This window comes from Phocoena phocoena, chromosome 17 (genome assembly GCF_963924675.1).
Source record: "Phocoena phocoena chromosome 17, mPhoPho1.1, whole genome shotgun sequence".
Classification (NCBI taxonomy): domain Eukaryota; kingdom Metazoa; phylum Chordata; class Mammalia; order Artiodactyla; family Phocoenidae; genus Phocoena; species Phocoena phocoena.
In genome coordinates this window covers 71939551-71957450 of record NC_089235.1, presented here as the reverse complement: position 1 = coordinate 71957450, position 17900 = coordinate 71939551, and positions in this window count along the sequence as shown.

Below are 17900 nucleotides of genomic sequence, written 5' to 3'. Positions count from 1 at the left end.
TCTCCAGGTGACCACAGTGAAGCCGCTTCCTTTCAAGCATGGTTTGCATGACTTTACACTATATAAATGGTACCGCTAACCTCTTTAGGATACACATTTATCCGCTCTTCTTACTTTGAATCATGACTGGACCAGTACAGGGAGAAATGACTGAGGAGCCGTGCTATGTGTCTGTGTGGTCGTCTGGTTTGGGTTTTGGTTGGGTGAGCAGAGAAAGTCGTTTACGTTGTTTCTAGCGTCACTGCCCCTTTGTGTAAAACAGTCCCAACAATTAACCGTTTTCTAAAGCAAGCAAATAATTCTCTCAACAAAAATACATTGCGTACCAGTGACGTTGCCTCCTGAGCTAAAAACGTGAGGGCAGGAACGAGATAGTCATCACATCTTCAAAACCAAGAATTTAAAACATTATTTTACTAAGGAAAGCCTGGGAAAACCTTCCAGAAGCTCTCAAAGGGACCTCACTAAGTCTGTCATCGTCAACCATCACGCCCCGGTTTCCTCATCTATGAAGGGTGGTGGCGGGTGGAACGTGTCGGATGAGTTGTGACTAGGCAGGGAGAAAACACACACACACACACACACACACACGCACGTTAAGATAGTTCCCAAATTACGTAGCCAAAGATAACAGACTTTATCAGCAGCGGGGTGCCCCTCGGGGCAGGAGCTCAGTGCCTTCAAAATGAGGTTCCAATTCACATTCTTCCCCGAGATACTGTATAAAATGTCCACCTCACATAGGAACTAGAGTCAAGAGGGCGCACAGAATTATCCAGTCCACATCCTTCCTTGTAAAAATGAGAAAGCTTAGGCCCGGGTAAAGACATAGGTCCAGGGCCACTCCAGTGTTCCCCGGAGACCTGAGACTCAAAGCCCGGTCAGCTGACTCACTCCAGGCCCTGGTCCCTCCTGCCACGCCACTCTGCAGTTTACACAGCAGGACCGAGGTGCCTGTACTCTGTTGTGTGGAAAGCATTCGTGACACTGTTTACCCAGCGGGAGGAGGATGTCTGCCTTTATTGCAAAACATGTTTGTCGGATGCTTTGCATTTTGGACCCAGAAAAAAGTAGTAATACAAGTGAGCTACAACATTCATTAATACGCAACTAGACAAAATTTCCACAACCATCCATTTTTCCTCCTCTAGATTTTTTTTTTTTTTTTTTTTTTTTTTTTTGTGGTACGTGGGCCTGTCACCGCTGTGGCCTCTCCCGTTACGGAGCACAGGCTCCGGACGCGCAGGCTCAGCGGCCGTGGCTCACGGGCCCAGCCGCTCCGCGGCATGTGCGATCTTCCCAGACCGGGGCACGAACCCACGTCCCCTGCATCGGCAGGCGGACTCTCAACCACTGCGCCACCAGGGACTCCCCCTCCTCTAGATTTTTTAAACCACACATAGCCCTAAGACTAGCTGAGCTCACTGTCCTACTATATAAGCATTAATATGAAGCAGAAGCCATCCTGCTAGGAGATGTTGCTATTCTCTGAAACACACTGATGGAAAAGGTTTCCGTTAGGCTTGAGGTAATCAGCTAAATGACTACACTGCAGTGTTATTGTCTCACTCTTTTCATACGTCTAAGCACACATTGTGGATGGTTACCTTGATGACAGGATGTTTGAAATGGCCTAAGCGAGTGTCTACGTCCCACCGACGTTCTTTCCCTCGCAGTCTTGTCAAGAGCCATAATGGCTGTGGCAGACATGATGGTGGATGGTTTCATCGTTACCTAATGCAGGGATCTTGCACTATATTGGAGAGAGGAGCTCCTTCCTCAGAGATTGGTTTCTTTCAACCTGTGTGTCAACAGGTACCATGTATAAGGCTCAGAGTACAGTAATAATGAAGGGTCAGCCCCTGACTTTAGGGACTTAAAACCAAAGCCCGAACTCCTTGGCTTTGTGAGGGGTAAAAAAGGAGTTTTACTTGGAGAGTCCCACGAATGGATGGGTGTTGGCTTTGAAGTCCGAGGTAGGAAATACACAAGGGTGCGCACATACATCAGACGTGAAACCCCCTCCCCCATGGTTTGCCGTTTGACTTTCTGGCTTTCCGAAGGGCAAAGGGCATGTGAGCCTCCTGACCCCCTTCAGTATGGCTGCAAGCGCCACTGGAGTTGATGACCTAAGAAACCTTATGCCCCTTCCTTAGAGTTCGGTTCTTGATTCTGACCTTCCTGGAATCTTTTGTCAAAAATGATTGAGCCATCTAACATACCAATTATTTTTCTAACTTATTAATATTCTTGCAGAACCTACTGGCCTCAGTATCTTACAAATAGAGGCATTTTCCAAGAACTCAATGGAGTTCCCAGCTGGAAGAGTGAGACTTTCTCATCCTCAGGTTAAAAATAGTTACCATGGCTCCAAAGTTAAGAGGATTACCTTAGGTTCTTTTAGTAACTGATGGGCAGGGATTGGGTTTGTGTCGATTCCATAACTCCAATGCAGTATGTTGTCTTTATCAGTGTAGACAAAGGCAAATTACGTCTTCATGAATGAATAAATGATAAGAATCTTAAGAGCTGTTCTTTCCCATCTAAGAAAACAAAAAAGAAAGAAAAATCATCTAGAATATTCTTTGATATTCCTTTTAAAAAAAAACACATTCCAGAAATGCAAACCAAGCCTACTCAAGTTGCCTGCCCACAGACGACATCATCAACATGGCTGGCATTGATGAAGTAGAAATTCAGAGTCTGGGATTAAACATAAGTTATTAGGAGAAACAGTGTGTGCTTCCACAAACCTCTTTTTGTCAAAAAAAAAAAAAAACAGCATGATGAAATAATCCAACAGAATTGGCAAATAACACAGCCCAAGATTATTCTACTTCAGATAAACCAGTGGTTCTGAAGCTTGCCCAGGAAATTGCAGTAGTTTCAGCAGAACTCCATGAAATAATGGCAAATGAAGGATGATTTTCTCAAGGGAAACTATGATATATGTATTCAGTCTCTGTGTCACAACATGATATGTGCAAAATTGAAGAGGTCGTCTTTTAGCAGGATCAACATTAATGAGATAGATACACTTTCCAAATGTTAGGTGAAGGGTGATCCTATTGGGCTGAGAAGAAAATACTTGAGATCAATTTTGAGTTTTGACTATCAGAGACTAGCACACAAGCAAATACTGAAAGTTTTTTTGTTTTTTTTTGTGAGAGGAAAAAAAATCAAATTGAGAAAGTTCTATTCACTAACTGTGTTTGTTCTGGAAACTGAGAGATTAGACTTATTAGACATGGCGTTGATATTATAAAGCTCTAGTTGTCATGAAAACATAGCCAGAAAACCCCAAGGTATATACTGTACATCAAATGCGCTCATTAATCAACAGTACGCGTTTAATGCCCACTTTGTGCAACACGGTTCCTAGACACTGTAAGTTGAAAGAATAATTACTTATAGAAAATGTTAACGTAACAGGAGCTACTCAAAACTGGCCAAGATCATTGTCATAATTCCATACCACTCTAATGACCGCGATAAAAATGTTCCTTTGGTTATTCATTTACAAGATTTATTAAGCACCACTGTCTTCTAGGCACTGCACAATGCACCAGAAATTCAGAGATAAGAAAAATACAGACTGCTATCAAAAAGCTAGGAATCTGGTGGCCTGGAATTATTAAAGGTCCCTTTACATTATGTCTACCAGAAGTGGGAAGAACCTGATTTCATCCCTGCAGACAACTATACAGACAGGAATGCTTCCTAGGTTGGAATCAGTGAGAGACTGAACATGGAAGAAAGTGAAAGCAAAACTTCTGCATCAAAATCGTAATGACCCCATCAGCTCAGGGAAGGCTGATTGGATTGTATGGGGACTTTGAGTTTGCGTTCAATGCCTTAGACATTATAGCTCCAGACAAGCTGTGGAAGAAGGAGTTTCTGGAGTATCTGAGAAGGTTCTTGGAGAAATCAGCTTTTTCTTCCTCTCCAAATCCCTACCATGATCGAGACCAGGCAAGGAGCTGAGCTACTTCCATTTCATTGTGTTGACCAAGAGAAGCTTATAGTAAACCAATATACAGCATCTATTTGAAGAGAAAAGTGTCACTCTGCTTCCGGAAACCTGCACATCAGATTCTCCTGGGGCAAGAGAATAAATGTGTCCAGCGTCCTAAGAAGCCAACAGCACTTTGGAAAGTGCACCCCAGGCTTCCTCCAGAAGATGCCCCATAGCTACTCTTCGTTTTCCTTGAATACATATCCAGGGCACCTAGAACCCCAAGGATTATCTTTGCTTTCTGAACCCTGGGCATCCTGAGGAATCTGCCCATGTCCTCACTTGTCTTTGAAGGCTTGCTTGTTTCAGGATGAACTTTTAAACAGACTGTAAGTCCTTTCTTTGTATTCAAATCAACCCAAAGTTCTTGTGTTACTGATATTACACTATTTAAAACTGAGCCAACAGTCCCCTAAATCAGGCAGCGGGTATCACGATGCCCAGGTCAGAACATGTTAGGAACCAGCCTACCTGCATAGCTTTAGTGCTTTAGGAAACCAGTAATGAAAAATACCAAAGAGCTCGGAAGGATATAGAGATGCCCTGGATGAAAATTTGACTTATATTCAAACGTCTTTGGCTTTTCTGACGTGTTTTGATTTTCAAAGACACAATCCATATAGATAAAGCCCCTACTACAATGACTGCCATATCCGGGGTACTGTTATTCATGTTCTTTTGTTACAGCATGTATGGACGCCACTGCCTGAGTCTTGGTATTACTCATGAACTCTAAATTTACACTAGAAAATCTTTTTCAGAAAAAGAGTGGTGAAGATACAATCCCAATTTTTACACGACAAAATCAGGCACTTTCACAATTGCTATTTAAATAAGGACATCTCTAGAAATAGAAATGCTTACTTTTTCCATCAAAATAAGGAAGAGCAGGAATGTCGGAATGAGGAGAGCAAGACTGTTGGGTCCCAGTGGTTGGGCTGTGGCAGTTCCATGGGACACACTGTACCAGATACTGCCCCGTTGTCTCGAAGGATGATGTGTAGGAGGTAAAGCCAAATAGAAGGAATAATTAAATATATAGAAATGAGTGGTTTCAACGAGGAAATTCAACCGTGCCATGATGTCTGTCAGACAAATGCTAGCAATGAGTGGAGAACTTCCAAGAAAGAGTTTAAGTTTGCTGAAACCCTCCTCAGGGGGATTGGTTCCCAGCTTTGAACAGCCTCAACTCTGGCATCCCTGCAGGAAACTGTGACTAGTGTTCTGCTTTATTATCATAGACACAGGGAGGTATAATTTCATAGATTCTTAGATGCTCAGAGCAAGAAGAGACCTTAATTACCCAGACCGCCTCTCTTTTTATATCAGGAAGCAGAGGCTCAGAGCAAAGGGAGTCACACTTAGTCGATCAGTGATTAAATGAGTGACTGTGTAGCAGAATCTAGAACTCAGCAGAATCTAGACTAGTTAGGTCTCCTAACTCCTGGACCAGATGTTGGAGATCAAAAACTAAAAGTAAAATACCCAGTGAGAATAAAGTATTTCTGTTGAGCCCAGGAGATGAGAGAGAACTTCCTGGTCCACTGGAGAAACTGCGATACCAGACACATGTGTCGGGACATCTTCCCATCTCTGGAACATGATTGATGATCCCATGCCTTGAAAGATGACATCGCTCTTTCTTCCAAAATCCTGCTGTGTTCCAAAGCTGTAGACATACCACTGCTGCTGTGTGTGGTTGAGAAAAGGAATGTAGGGCACTCCTCCCCTCCGCTCCCCTGACCTCTCCCCCAAGCTTAGACTGGTTCAGCAATTTGGTCCATCACTTGGACTCATTCAGCTCCAGAGTGATGCCTCAGGTTATATCCTTACCTATAAGCCAATTTACCAGGATTTCTCCTTGAAAAAAATGTATGGGCTTGATTTTAGGAAATGGGATGTGATTTCTTTGGGGAAGTATATGACCCCAAGTCAGCAGGTCTACTGAAGTTGTCCCTTTGCCCTGGGATCTCTGGGTCCCACCTGGGCACGGCCTGGCTCCTCCTGCTTTGTCCCAGAGAACGTCTGTCTTGGTCATATCACAGCCAGGTATTCTAGTCTTCACCAAAAGCTACAAAGAAGCAAACAGGATTCAACTGAAGATAACTTATGTTCCTAGAAAATTATTTTAGGAAGTCAACAGGCCTCCATTGGCTCAAATGAGGATTTCCATAGTTGGTTTCCACTTATATTGTGCTTGGGATAGACTTTCCAGAATTTGGCAGGGCTCCCCTTGTTAAAGCTAGTAGCAGGATGTTCAGTTCTCCTGAGTCAGGAGCTCCTAAGAGATAGAAAGGTGGTCAAGTTCTTGGATGGCAATAGGTGACCCACTGACTTTAATGACTGTCATTCTGTCAGCCTTCACATAGCACCGTTCTAAGGTTAAAATAAGTTTCAGAGGGAAATAAGTCAAAAATGGGTTCTACGTAAGAATAACCTGAGTGTGACTTACAATTAAGCGGTCAAAAGCCTTGCCCAGGGGTTAGGAATATATTTGTAATTCCTCTTAGACTTGTCAGATGGACTCTACAATTTGTTGCCTGAGAGTAACTCAAAATGAGAGTGCGTTTCGCTTCAGTGTTCTATTCTCTTCCTCTGTCCCCAAGACTGAGTTCAGGGAAGGGGAGGAGAATTCACCCTAAGCTCTCTTTATGGGCAGCATGTGACGTCATAGTTCTCTCTCGCCTGAGAGTAACTCAAAATGAGAGTGCGTTTCGCTTCAGTGTTCTATTCTCTTCCTCTGTCCCCAAGACTGAGTTCAGGGAAGGGGAGGAGAATTCACCCTAAGCTCTCTTTATGGGCAGCATGTGACGTCATAGTTCTCTCTCGACTTCATGCAATCCTCATCACAACCCCACTGAGGAGGTATTACTGTTTCCATCTTATAGAAAGCTGAAGCTGAGAGGGAGAAGCCGTTAACCAAAACCCATGTACCTCCAAAGCCCATTCTTCCTCCCCACCCCAAGTCTCCCAGGTCAATAGAAATGCTCCCAAATCATGCCTTGCAGGCTTCCACAAAGCCTTGCCCTCCCACACCCCATCACCTTTAAGTAAAATGATTACAGCCCTGTTGGTTCCCTGGAGAGAAGAGTGATTCTTGCATTGACTGTTCCCCTTGCTATTCGGCGGGTCCTGTCTGCTCCTTTGCGTGGTTTCACGATCCAGCTGTCGGTGGCAGAGAATAACGCCACATAGATTGTCCATCTGGTTCATGTTGGAATCCATCAGCTCTGGGAGTTTGGTGTGGCTACAGATTATCCCACAAGTGCCCCTTGTTCTTTGCCCCCAAGGATTTCCTTTCATTGTTTTAACCAAACAAGTTCAAATGTCCCTCCTGACTAGTCTTTTGTCTCTAGACTGTCCCTTTATTTCAGAGCTTAGAGATCCTGCAGAAACAGGTGAGTCTTCAAAAACATTCTCTGGGAGGCCAAAGGCTCAGAACAGTTGTGTTTCTCTTTCTCGATATGAAAAGATCAAGGTTCCCAGTGGAAGCCAACCTGATCTGATAATTGGGCTCTTCTTTTCCCTCTGAATCCTCTTCCAAGAGAAGGGAGCGCAGCTCCCCCCTCCGAAGTTCCTGTGAGAGTTCAGAGTCCAGGTGGGAAGCCAAGTTCCAAGACTGGCAGCCATCTTGTTGTCAAGTGTCAGAGGCTTTGCTATTGGAGATGTGAGGTGGGCCCTGCCCCATCTTGAAAATCCCCTTAGAAAGATGCACCAACTTCATCAGATTTGTCAATCATTCCCTGTTTTAATGAGGAAGATGCCTTCCACATTGCTTCCAATGGGGTATGGCTATTCTTTTTCTTTTTTCTCTTTGTGATGTAGCAGTGATGGAAAACACCAATCTGAAGAGCAAACTGAGGCTTCCAGTGACATGAATCCGTTGTATCTGATTTTGGATTGTATTTTCTTTAACCCCCTTTAACGGCATAGAATTCTGGTGCCTTGCCCCCTGAATTTGCCTCCACGCTACAGTAGGCTCTCTTCACGTTCTGGCTTACATGGGAACACAACTCTTCCACAAGTGGCCTTTCGTGCTCTTTATAATATGATTTCCTGTAATTTTTAAACTGTATGTGTAATTTATATTCTGGCTCTGTCCAATATTTGAACAACTTTAATAAGTTGATTTCCATATATATTATGCAAACAATTCTTACCTGATTTTTTATGTTCTATCTTAAAACAAATAAATACCGCACCACTTATTAATAAATAGACATTTCAATGATTGTGTGGCAAAATGTTCTTTGCTTCATTAACAACACAGAGCGACAAGGAAAGACAGTTCATTATTAGTTGCGGGCAGGAGGAATAGGACGGGATTTGGGTATGTTTGTAAGAAGTGGTTGAGACGCAGAGAATAAAGACACAAGAAAGAAAACATAATTCAATGTTTTCATAGCTACAAAGTGCATGATGTGGATTGCACACCTCCTTAGAAGCAGCCACTATACAGGTTGTAGATGTACAGACTTTAGTAAAACATTATCTAATCGTTACAGTTTTAAGACATTATTACTCCATTTTTATAGGTGAGAAAATTCAGACCCAGAAACATAAAAGACCTGCCCAAGGACAGACATTCCTAAGTGAACAGTCACAAGTAGGGCCCAGGACCGTCTACCCCCAAGACTCATGCCACTTTCTTTGGAGAAGTTTCCCCTCCTAGACCATGTTGGGGGGAAGACCACGTGGGTGACTCAGAGTGAATGTAAGTCAACAGAGAGGAAATTAGTAAAGCTCACATCAGATGGCCCCTCTCTGTTGTCAGTACAGCAGGAAGGGATGTTTTCTCATGAGAAAGAGGGAGTTGGAGCAGGGAACCTCGGGAGAGTTACTTAACCTTTCTCTGTCTTGGTTTATCATCTGTAAAGTGGGGAGAACAATGTGTGCCTTGAAGGGTCATTATCCTAGCCAGGGATCTGGCATTCAGCACATGCTCAGTGAATGACAGCTTCTGACTCCATCCTGTACCCACACGCCTGGCTGCCTTAATTTGGGTTTCCGCAAGAATAGAGACAGAATGTTGGATGCAGGTAGTATATTTGGAAAGTGATCCCAGAAAACACAGCTGAGAAAGAGTGCAGAGACTGGAACAGGGAGGGAGAAAAGCCAGTAAAGAATGAGCTAATCCTTGTGGGTAACTGGGCTCAATTCCACCAGGAACCCCCTGAGAACGCATGTGAAATACACCAGAGAATCATTCCACCTTGGGACAGGTATCTGGGGTATTCATCCACGGAGCCCGGTTCTTCCCTGGTTGAGAGTTGCCCCTGGGATATAAATTCCCTCCTCTGTCAGTTTTCCTGTGCTACAGCTGAGCAAGCTCCCAGGTGCAAAAGCTCTAAGGCAGAGAAGCAGAGAGACGTAGCCAGAGGAGCTGTCTGCCTGCTGTGACCTGTGTACTGTGACCACAGGTGAGCTCGCAGCTGGGCAGAGGGAAAACAGCATAGCAACATGAGCATCTGGTACATAAGCCCCACTTGAAAACCCTACATACACACAGGGAAGCAAAAACCCAGCCAGGTTGCCGCAAATCACTCTGTAAGTCAAAGGACAAAGCTGGCCAACACTGGACAAGCTGGCCGTGGTGCCCATGAACTTGTTCATTATTAAAACAGTGCCTGTAACCACTAGGAAGCAGGGTAGAGGGTCTGCTAGAAGATCAGGTCCACATTTGTCATTGTGAAGACCCGTGGCTGACAGGTGAGATGAGCATCAACTCAGCAAACGTGTCCCTCCCCCAGTAAAACATACCCACCTCCGGTCTCAGACGACTGCATGCCAGACAGAAAAAGAGCCTAAAAATTATATCCCTGAGAAAATCCCTTTCCATCTGCACAAATGGAGCAAAAGCCCATTCATAACCTTGCAGATCCTCCTGGGAGCCAGTTACTGTTCCTAACAATGTCGGCTTCCAACAATGAAGCTTGCAACAATGAACAATGTCGGGCATCCAGGTGACCTGAGAGCCTGTGGCTTCCCCACACTGAAGACGTGTAAGGTGTCTCCCCTGAGAAGAGTCCAATTGTCCTTGTATCCTGCCTCCACATCAAATATGAAAACGTTGCCAGCAATTTATCTTCTGGTTCTGGGCGGGTCAGCCCCAGGCCGGTGGAGTTAGCAGAGAGAAGCAGAAATGAAATTAGAGAAGTAACAGAGGTCAGGTCATGAACAGCCTCCTGGGTCATGATAAAGACATTTGCTTTTACTCTGAGTCAGACAGGAAGTCATGCAGGGCTTTGAGGAGAGAGATGAGAAGATCTGACGGATGCTAACAAGGGGTTCTCTAGCTGCTGTATTGAGAATACACTGAATGAGGCAAAGGCAGAGGCAAGGAGATTAATCAGGGACGCGACTGCATTAGCAATAATCCAGGTGAGAGCCAAGAGTGGCTTGGACCAGGGTGATGGAGGTGGTGAGAAATCTTAATATTTAGAATCTAGATACCTTTTAAGAGTAGAAATGACAGCTATATGTATACATATATCCCCTCCCTCTTGGATCTCCCCCCCTGCTGCCCCTCCCCACCCATGTAAGTCACCACAGAGCACCGAGCTGAGCTCCCTGAGCTATACAGCGGGTTCCCACTAGCCATCTGCTTTACACATGGTACTGATTCACTTCATTGCAGAGCAGAAACTAACATGACACTATAAAGCAACTATATCCCAATAAAAAGAATTTAAAAAAAGAACCCAGCCACAGACAATTAAAAAAAAAAAAAAGAGTAGAAATGACAGGATTTTCTGATAGACTGAATGTGAGATGTGGAAGAAGAAGAATCCAGGAAGATTATGCAGTATTTTATTTGAGTACCTGGAAGAATGAACGTATCATTAATTGAGATGGGAGTAGATTAGGGAAGGGGCAAGTTTCTGCAAAAGGATGTGAATTTGGCTTTTTAAATGTTAAATCTGAGATGCGTATGAGGCATCTAGTGGCAATGTTCTGTAGAGAGCTGAGTGTGTAATTAAGATTATTTAGGGCTGAAGGCACCTATCTATCTGTCTGTCTGTCTATCTATCTATCTATAGATGTGACAAGTTCTAGATAACCTTTAAAACCATGAGACAAGATGCGATCTCCAAGTGAACAAGTATAGAGAAAAAAGAGGAGACACCAAACGACTATACCCAGCAACCTCAAGAGGTCAAGGAGACGAGGCGGAACCAGCAAAAGAGGCCGAGCAAAAGCAGTTGATGAAATAGAAGACGATCAGAAGAGTATGGCGTTGGCGATGCCAAGCGCAGACCTCATCTCATGGAGCGAGTGACCTATTGCAGGCGCGGAGTGCTACTGAGAGGTCGAGTGAGCAGAGCAGTAAGCCACATGGGAGTCACGGAGACCTTGACAAAGGCAGTTTGGGTGGGGTGCTGCCGTGATGCCTGACTGGCGTGGCCTTGAGAGAGAGGAGAGGAGAGGAACTGGGGGCATTGAGTAGGGACAACTCGTAGTGACCATCTTAAGCATACAGTTCCATGGCGTTGAATAAATTCATAACAGTGTGCAACTATCCCTAACTCCCATCTCCATAACTCTTGCCTTCTTGTAAAATTGAAACTCTGCACCATCCATTCAAGAGTAACTCCCCATTCTCCTCCCCCCCACCATCCCTGGCAACTACCATTCTACTTTCTGTCTCTATGATTTTGACTATTAGGTACCACGTACAAGTGGAAGCCTGCAGCATTTGTCTTTTTGTACCTGCATTTTTAAGTACAAGGAAAATGAGCCTCAGAGAGGTCAAGCAGTTTGCCCAAGGCCACACAGCTAGCCAGTCACTGAAGCAGAACCAGAGCTGTGGCTTTTGTTCCTGCTGCTTCATCCAGAAATGTTACTGTTAGCACAGTAGGTATATTTCACAAGAATCGACCGAAAGTTCAGAAATGCAATCTTTCTAGGCAGACAATGGGTAACGATTCTCAAATGTCTACCTTGAACCAGGTGCTGTAAGCCCTTTCCTTACGACCATTCTATCCTTCTGACAGCCTTCTGCAGTGGCTACTATTGCGATCTTCATTTCCTAGATGAGAAAAGTAACTTTGAGGTAACTGATCTCCCTAAACTGAAATGTACAGGCCAGGAGGGCAGGGATCCCGACTGGCTTATTTGGAGCTGAGTCCCCAGCACCCTGAAAAGGTCTGGCACACAAACGGCTCTCCTAGACCATTCCCATAGACAGTGTTTGGCCCCTGCCTCGTTTTCCGACAATATCCTCACTGTCCCCCACCTCCTGCGTGGGTTCCAGCCGGCCTGAACCACTGTAGGTGCTGGGGAGGCAGGATGCTTGAGGTACAAGGGTACCTGCCCTGAAGGTACACACATACACACAACCTACTGAGGGAGACAGACAAGCAAAGAGATCATCCCAATAGAGCACAATAAGACAAATACAAAAATATTACCCTTAATGGGATGGGAGGGTATCAGAGAAGGCTTCCTGGTGACGGGGAGGTCTGAGGTGAGAATAAAAAGGATGAGGTAAAGCTTGGGGTGTGGGTAGCTGAAGGGAGCATATCACAGCCAAAGAGATCTTCACCATGTGGATAATGAAATTCAAATTTATATCATTTTTACACATCATGAAATACTCTTCTTCTTTTGCTTTTTTACAACTGTTTAAAAATGTAGAACCATTTTCGGCTTTATAAGAACAGGCAATGGGGCCAGGCTTGCCCACCCTGCTAAAATTCACGAGCAACCCCTAGCCGGTTCTTCAGAAGACTTCCACTGGCTCACAGGACAGGTGATGCTTGGCTCACAGACCTTTACAGCAGGAAGGGGAAATCATCACCCTGTGATCCTGTTCTGCTCCTTCAAAACATGTAATTACTGTCAGAAGAGGTTTCCCATCCCACGCTGAATCAGTGCTTTGTCATTCTGTTCATGGATGCTATTCAGTTCCCAGCAAAGGCATTTTTCTCTGATGGAGGTGATCCGGTTTCGCCGCTTTGGCTTCTTGGTATGATTATTATTCCATTTTTTTTTCCAGAGGACTTAAAGCAAAGTTATCAAGCCTTTCCCCACCTCCACCCTCTGTATCTTTCACTAAGAACTCATATAAACCCCACAGCTCTGACTTAGCTGTTAATCTTTCAGGCTGCTTAAATTCTTTGAAGTCCTTTATCCTGCTCGGGAGACAGGTAAGTCACATACCGTAGAGATTTGCAAACCCTTCGGTCCCCTCTACTCCCCAAAGCATGAAGCCAGATAAGAAATGCATCTGCTCTAATTCCCAAACTCTGGGCTCCTGGTTGCCGAATGATAGGAGAGGAGTTTCTATCACCCAGTCCCTTAAGCTTCACTTAAGCTAAAACTCACCCCTTGATCACAGTCTGTTTCTTTCCATTTTTTCCCTTAAGCTATCGATTAGCATCTTAATGCAGTCCTCAGCCGGGAGGATGGCTTGTCCTCACATCTGTGATAAAGGAAACACGATCTTTAATCCAAAGAATTGGAATGAGAAGAAAAGAATGCTGTGAAAAATGGCTGGCAGCAAGGCAACAGCTCAGAAACTATACTTTCTCAGAGGCCAATCAATCACGGATTTGGGCGGCAAACAGACTGGGATTCCACTCCTGGCTCTTTGAGCTGCGTTCCCAGGGGCCGGTTGCTTGTCTGGGCCTTGCTTTCCTCCAACTATAAAATAAGGATGATAACCCCTAAGTGGGGTTACTTCCAGGACCAGTAGATATCATATGTAAAATTCCTGGCACCTCAGATAGTCAAGAAATAATAGATTCTTTCCTTCTTTTTCTGAATGAACTATTGAAAAGCCAGAACCTCCCCTTTCAGTGTCTCCCCCGGGGCAGTGGAGCCGACTGCTGGGGTGTACGGCCTTAGGCCTCTGGGTCCTCCTCACAGAGAGGGAGCTGGTCCTCACTAGGAAGGATGCTGAGTGCAAGTGTTATCTCCAGATTCTTGGATGCAATACCATAGACATGAATGTCACTTCCACAAGACTCTTAGGTAAGCAAAGCTCTCTCTTTTATTGAAAGAGCTTGTGCACAAGGGAGAAGGTGGAAGAGAGTGGCAGCTCCCTGAGAAGGGGCGAGTTGCTTTTGTAACAATAGGGAGGGTTTGTCTCATCATCACTGGTTAATTTCCAGAAATCATCAAACTTCTTTGGTCAGCACCGGGTGGCTCCATGGTGGCTGTCGGGAATAGGGAGCGCTTTGGTGAGGGAAAAGGGGTGCATGAGAATTTTCTGCAAGAAAACATCGGAACAGATAAGGTTAAAATTGATAGTTGAGCTTCTTGTCTTGTGGCAACTAGGTATACTCCTTAGTGTAACAGAGATAAAGTTAATCTTGTACTCCTGTGAGCCTGGTTTTTGTCTCTGGGACTCAGGACCCCAGAGCCTTTGTTCTTTTGCTTCCAAGGCCCCTTTGGCCCAAGGTCTTCCCCCAGTCCTTTTTCAAAATGGCTGTACTCTTGACTTCCTGTCTCAAGTGCGCCGTTATAATGTATTGAGAACATGCTGCTCTGACTGTGGCTGGTCCAAACAAGATGGACCTCAGTGTGAGTTCTGACCCTGGCGCTGACATTACCATTATTCTGTATCTGACTGGCCATCTTTCGGCTGCAAAGTCCAGTGAGAAAGGTAGGTTTTCTTGGCAGGCTAGACTAGTCTTTGTTGATTGGTGAGCCCCATTAATTGGAAGTACTACAGTGTTTCATTAAGGCTCCAGCAGCTTTGTTCTGACCACTCACATTTCCAGCTCCAGGGCTACTGCCAGTCAGACACAGACAGACTGTGAATTCATTTCACAAGCCTCTTGGGCTGATTCACGGATCATGGATCCCAACGACACTTCTCGGCGCTTCTCCTGGGAGTGTGACTGGACTTCTTACCCTTCGACCCACCAAAATGCTTTGAAATAATCATCAATTCTGTTTGTTTCCAACCTCAGGTCCTTTTGTGGCACTCTGGGCTGGTATTTTGAAGGGCAGGAGAACAGAGCAGAACATGGTAAAAAAAAAGGACACAAACTTTAGTATCTGGGAGACCATGGTTCAAACCCCAGTTCTCCCACTTAGAGGCACATGACCACGAGTAGGGGGCTCTCCCACCGATCCCCGGGGCCCTCTCTTGTATAATTGAAATATCAGTGTCTCTCTCATGGGATGCTTGAGAAGGCAAAATAACAGAGATGATAGCCAAAAGTAGAGGTTCAATAAACTATACTGTTGGAGAGGAAAAAATAACTGTTCCCTCCACCCTCTTAGGTTCAGCATCTGGGGCTCTGCAAATTGAAATGATAAAAAGATTAACAGGAAAAAAGGTTTATTTCATATACATATGGGATGGGAGCACCACAGAAATAAATGAAAACCTCAAAAAGGTGGTCAGACCCTGAAACTTCTATACCATTTTAACAGAAGGATGTTAAGTTTGTGGGGAAGTGACAAGAAATAAAAAGGGTTTTGAGTTTCTAGGGTGCTAAATCGTGGAAAGGTAAATATACGGGGAAACTAGAGGAAGATAAGAGTTATTTTAGTAAGGTTCGTTTGTGCAGTCCCATCTTGGTGCCAACTTTCCATTCCCTTCATGGCCATAAGACTCCCCCTCCCGCCAGGAAGGAGAATTTATGGCAGACCTGCTCTTAGAGAGAGGAGGCTCCAAGAAGGCTTCTTTCTGCACCTGTTGATTCTCAACGGGCTTTAGATCAAAATAATCCGTATGCCAAAGTGGTATATTTGGGGGCAGCATATTTTGACCCCACTGAGTACGTTATTATTGTCATTGTGTCACTACATGACTAGCTTTTATGCCAGTGTCACTGGCTGTTTATTCAAAAATAGCCATGGGAAAAAACAAGGTCCTACTGTATAGCACAGGGAACTATATTCAAACTCCTGTGATAAACCAGAATGGAAAAGAATATGTATAACTGAATCACTTTGCCACACAGCAGAAATTAACACAATATTGTAAATCAACTATACTTAAATAAAAAAGAATTAAAAAATGGCCATGGGAAATGCAGTGAAATAATGATGACTCCGTTTCAGAGGAAATTTTTGACGTCTGATCCAGTCTTTGTAAAATATAACTTTGAAGATTGTAATTCCATCCACGTGGGGAATATTGCTGCTCTTTTTTACTCTTAGAGTACCACCATCTTCTTAGGTCCCAACACTTTTATTTATTTGTTAAGAATTTACATAGCCTTTGCTCTGCACCATATACCATTCACTGTATTTTATAAATATAACAGCCTTGGGTGAGGAAACTAAGACAGAGAGAGGTTTAATAACTTGCATAGCAGGAGTGACCAAACCAAGGAGCAAGGCCAGGCAGCTGGGCTCCAGGGTCTGTGCTTGTAACACCAATGCCATGAGCTCAATAAAGGTTTTTTGAGGGAATGCAGGTTAAGTATCTAGAGCCAGAGGGCACTCAAGATGCAAATCAAGTGTGTGAAACCCTAACCCCAGCTCCGTCCTCTGCCCTAGTGTCCCACGGTGGCCCAGGCTCTTAAGGGGGACTTTGCCTGCCCATGATGACTGGTGTTATGTACCAAGCACCTATATGTGCCAGGCACTGGGTTAAGTACTTTAGATTCATTATCTTAAATCCTCACAAAGACCTAATGAGCTAGGTTCTCTTATCCCCATTTTGCGGATGAGGAAAACCAAGCTTCAAAGAGTAGACAGATTTATGAGAATGAGAGGACTCCAAGGAAGCACCCCCCAGCCTTGTGAGGCCTATCTCTGTCCAGGGTGACATCCAGAAGAAACACCACTGAAGTATCTACCGATAATTAAAGAGCAAATTTAAACGTTTACGAGGATCTTTCAAGAAAATTCCAAAGGTGGTTCTATCCCTAATGGGTAGCAAAACTTCTTAAAATATAATTTTCCGTGAAGATGCTCAATTCCTGAGACAATTTTCCCCCCAGCGCACTTTCTCTTGACATTTCTCCTCTTCCCCAAGTCACCTTCCAGATCTATTCCGTTCTCTACCACTGGCAAATGTCTACTCTTTTCAAATCAAGTCTGCGCAGCCCCTATTAAATGGGTAATACATTAACACCTACACATCAAGGTTGTGTAGTTATGACGTGACAGTGTGCGTCAGGCAGCATTCTGTGTGGTGTCTGGCACACGGAAAGCACTCAATAAATTTTCAGCATCCTTCCTATTCGTCTCAGCTTTGCGGCTTTTAACTGCCATCCTGATTCAGTGCAGCAAATGCCCAGGCGAAAGCCTGGCACACAGTGCTGCAGTGAAGGAAACAGAGTGTGAGCACTCAAGTGTACGTGTGTATTAGTATTATTTTCTTATTTATAAGCAGCAGTGATGCTGTATTTGAAGGGTATTTTCCATCTAAACAGCGGGAAAACCCATGGAAGAGACACTGATTCTCCCTGAGTATGCATGCACCCCTCCCAGACTTCCTGCAGTTATTCAGGACCACATGAGTAATTCTGGTGGAGGCTGTAAATGAATGTAAGCGTGTCACTTCCTACCAGAGCATTTAAGAGTTGGTGCATAATCCTCCAGGTCTCTCCCTTCCCCTGCCACTATGAGTCAATGACTAAGGAGGCCACAGGGATGGAGACCTACAAGAAGGTGGAACCTCCATCATCCAGGGCCCCTGAGTGAGCGTGAAGGGCAGTTCCCCACCAATACGCAGAGGGTACAGACTATCAACAAGAAATCGACTTTTATGGCTGAATTAAGCCAGTGAGATTGCAGAGTTAATTTGTTACCTCAGCATAACCTCACCTATCCTAACTATACAATGGCTTTCATCAATTGTGTTTCCAATGACTCCCCATGCAGTATTCTCAAGGATATTCTGCATCAATGTGGTTAGTAATCCAGCTGGTTTCCTCCAAGTGCTTGCTTGCTTGCTTCCAGGTGGGCCAGAGTA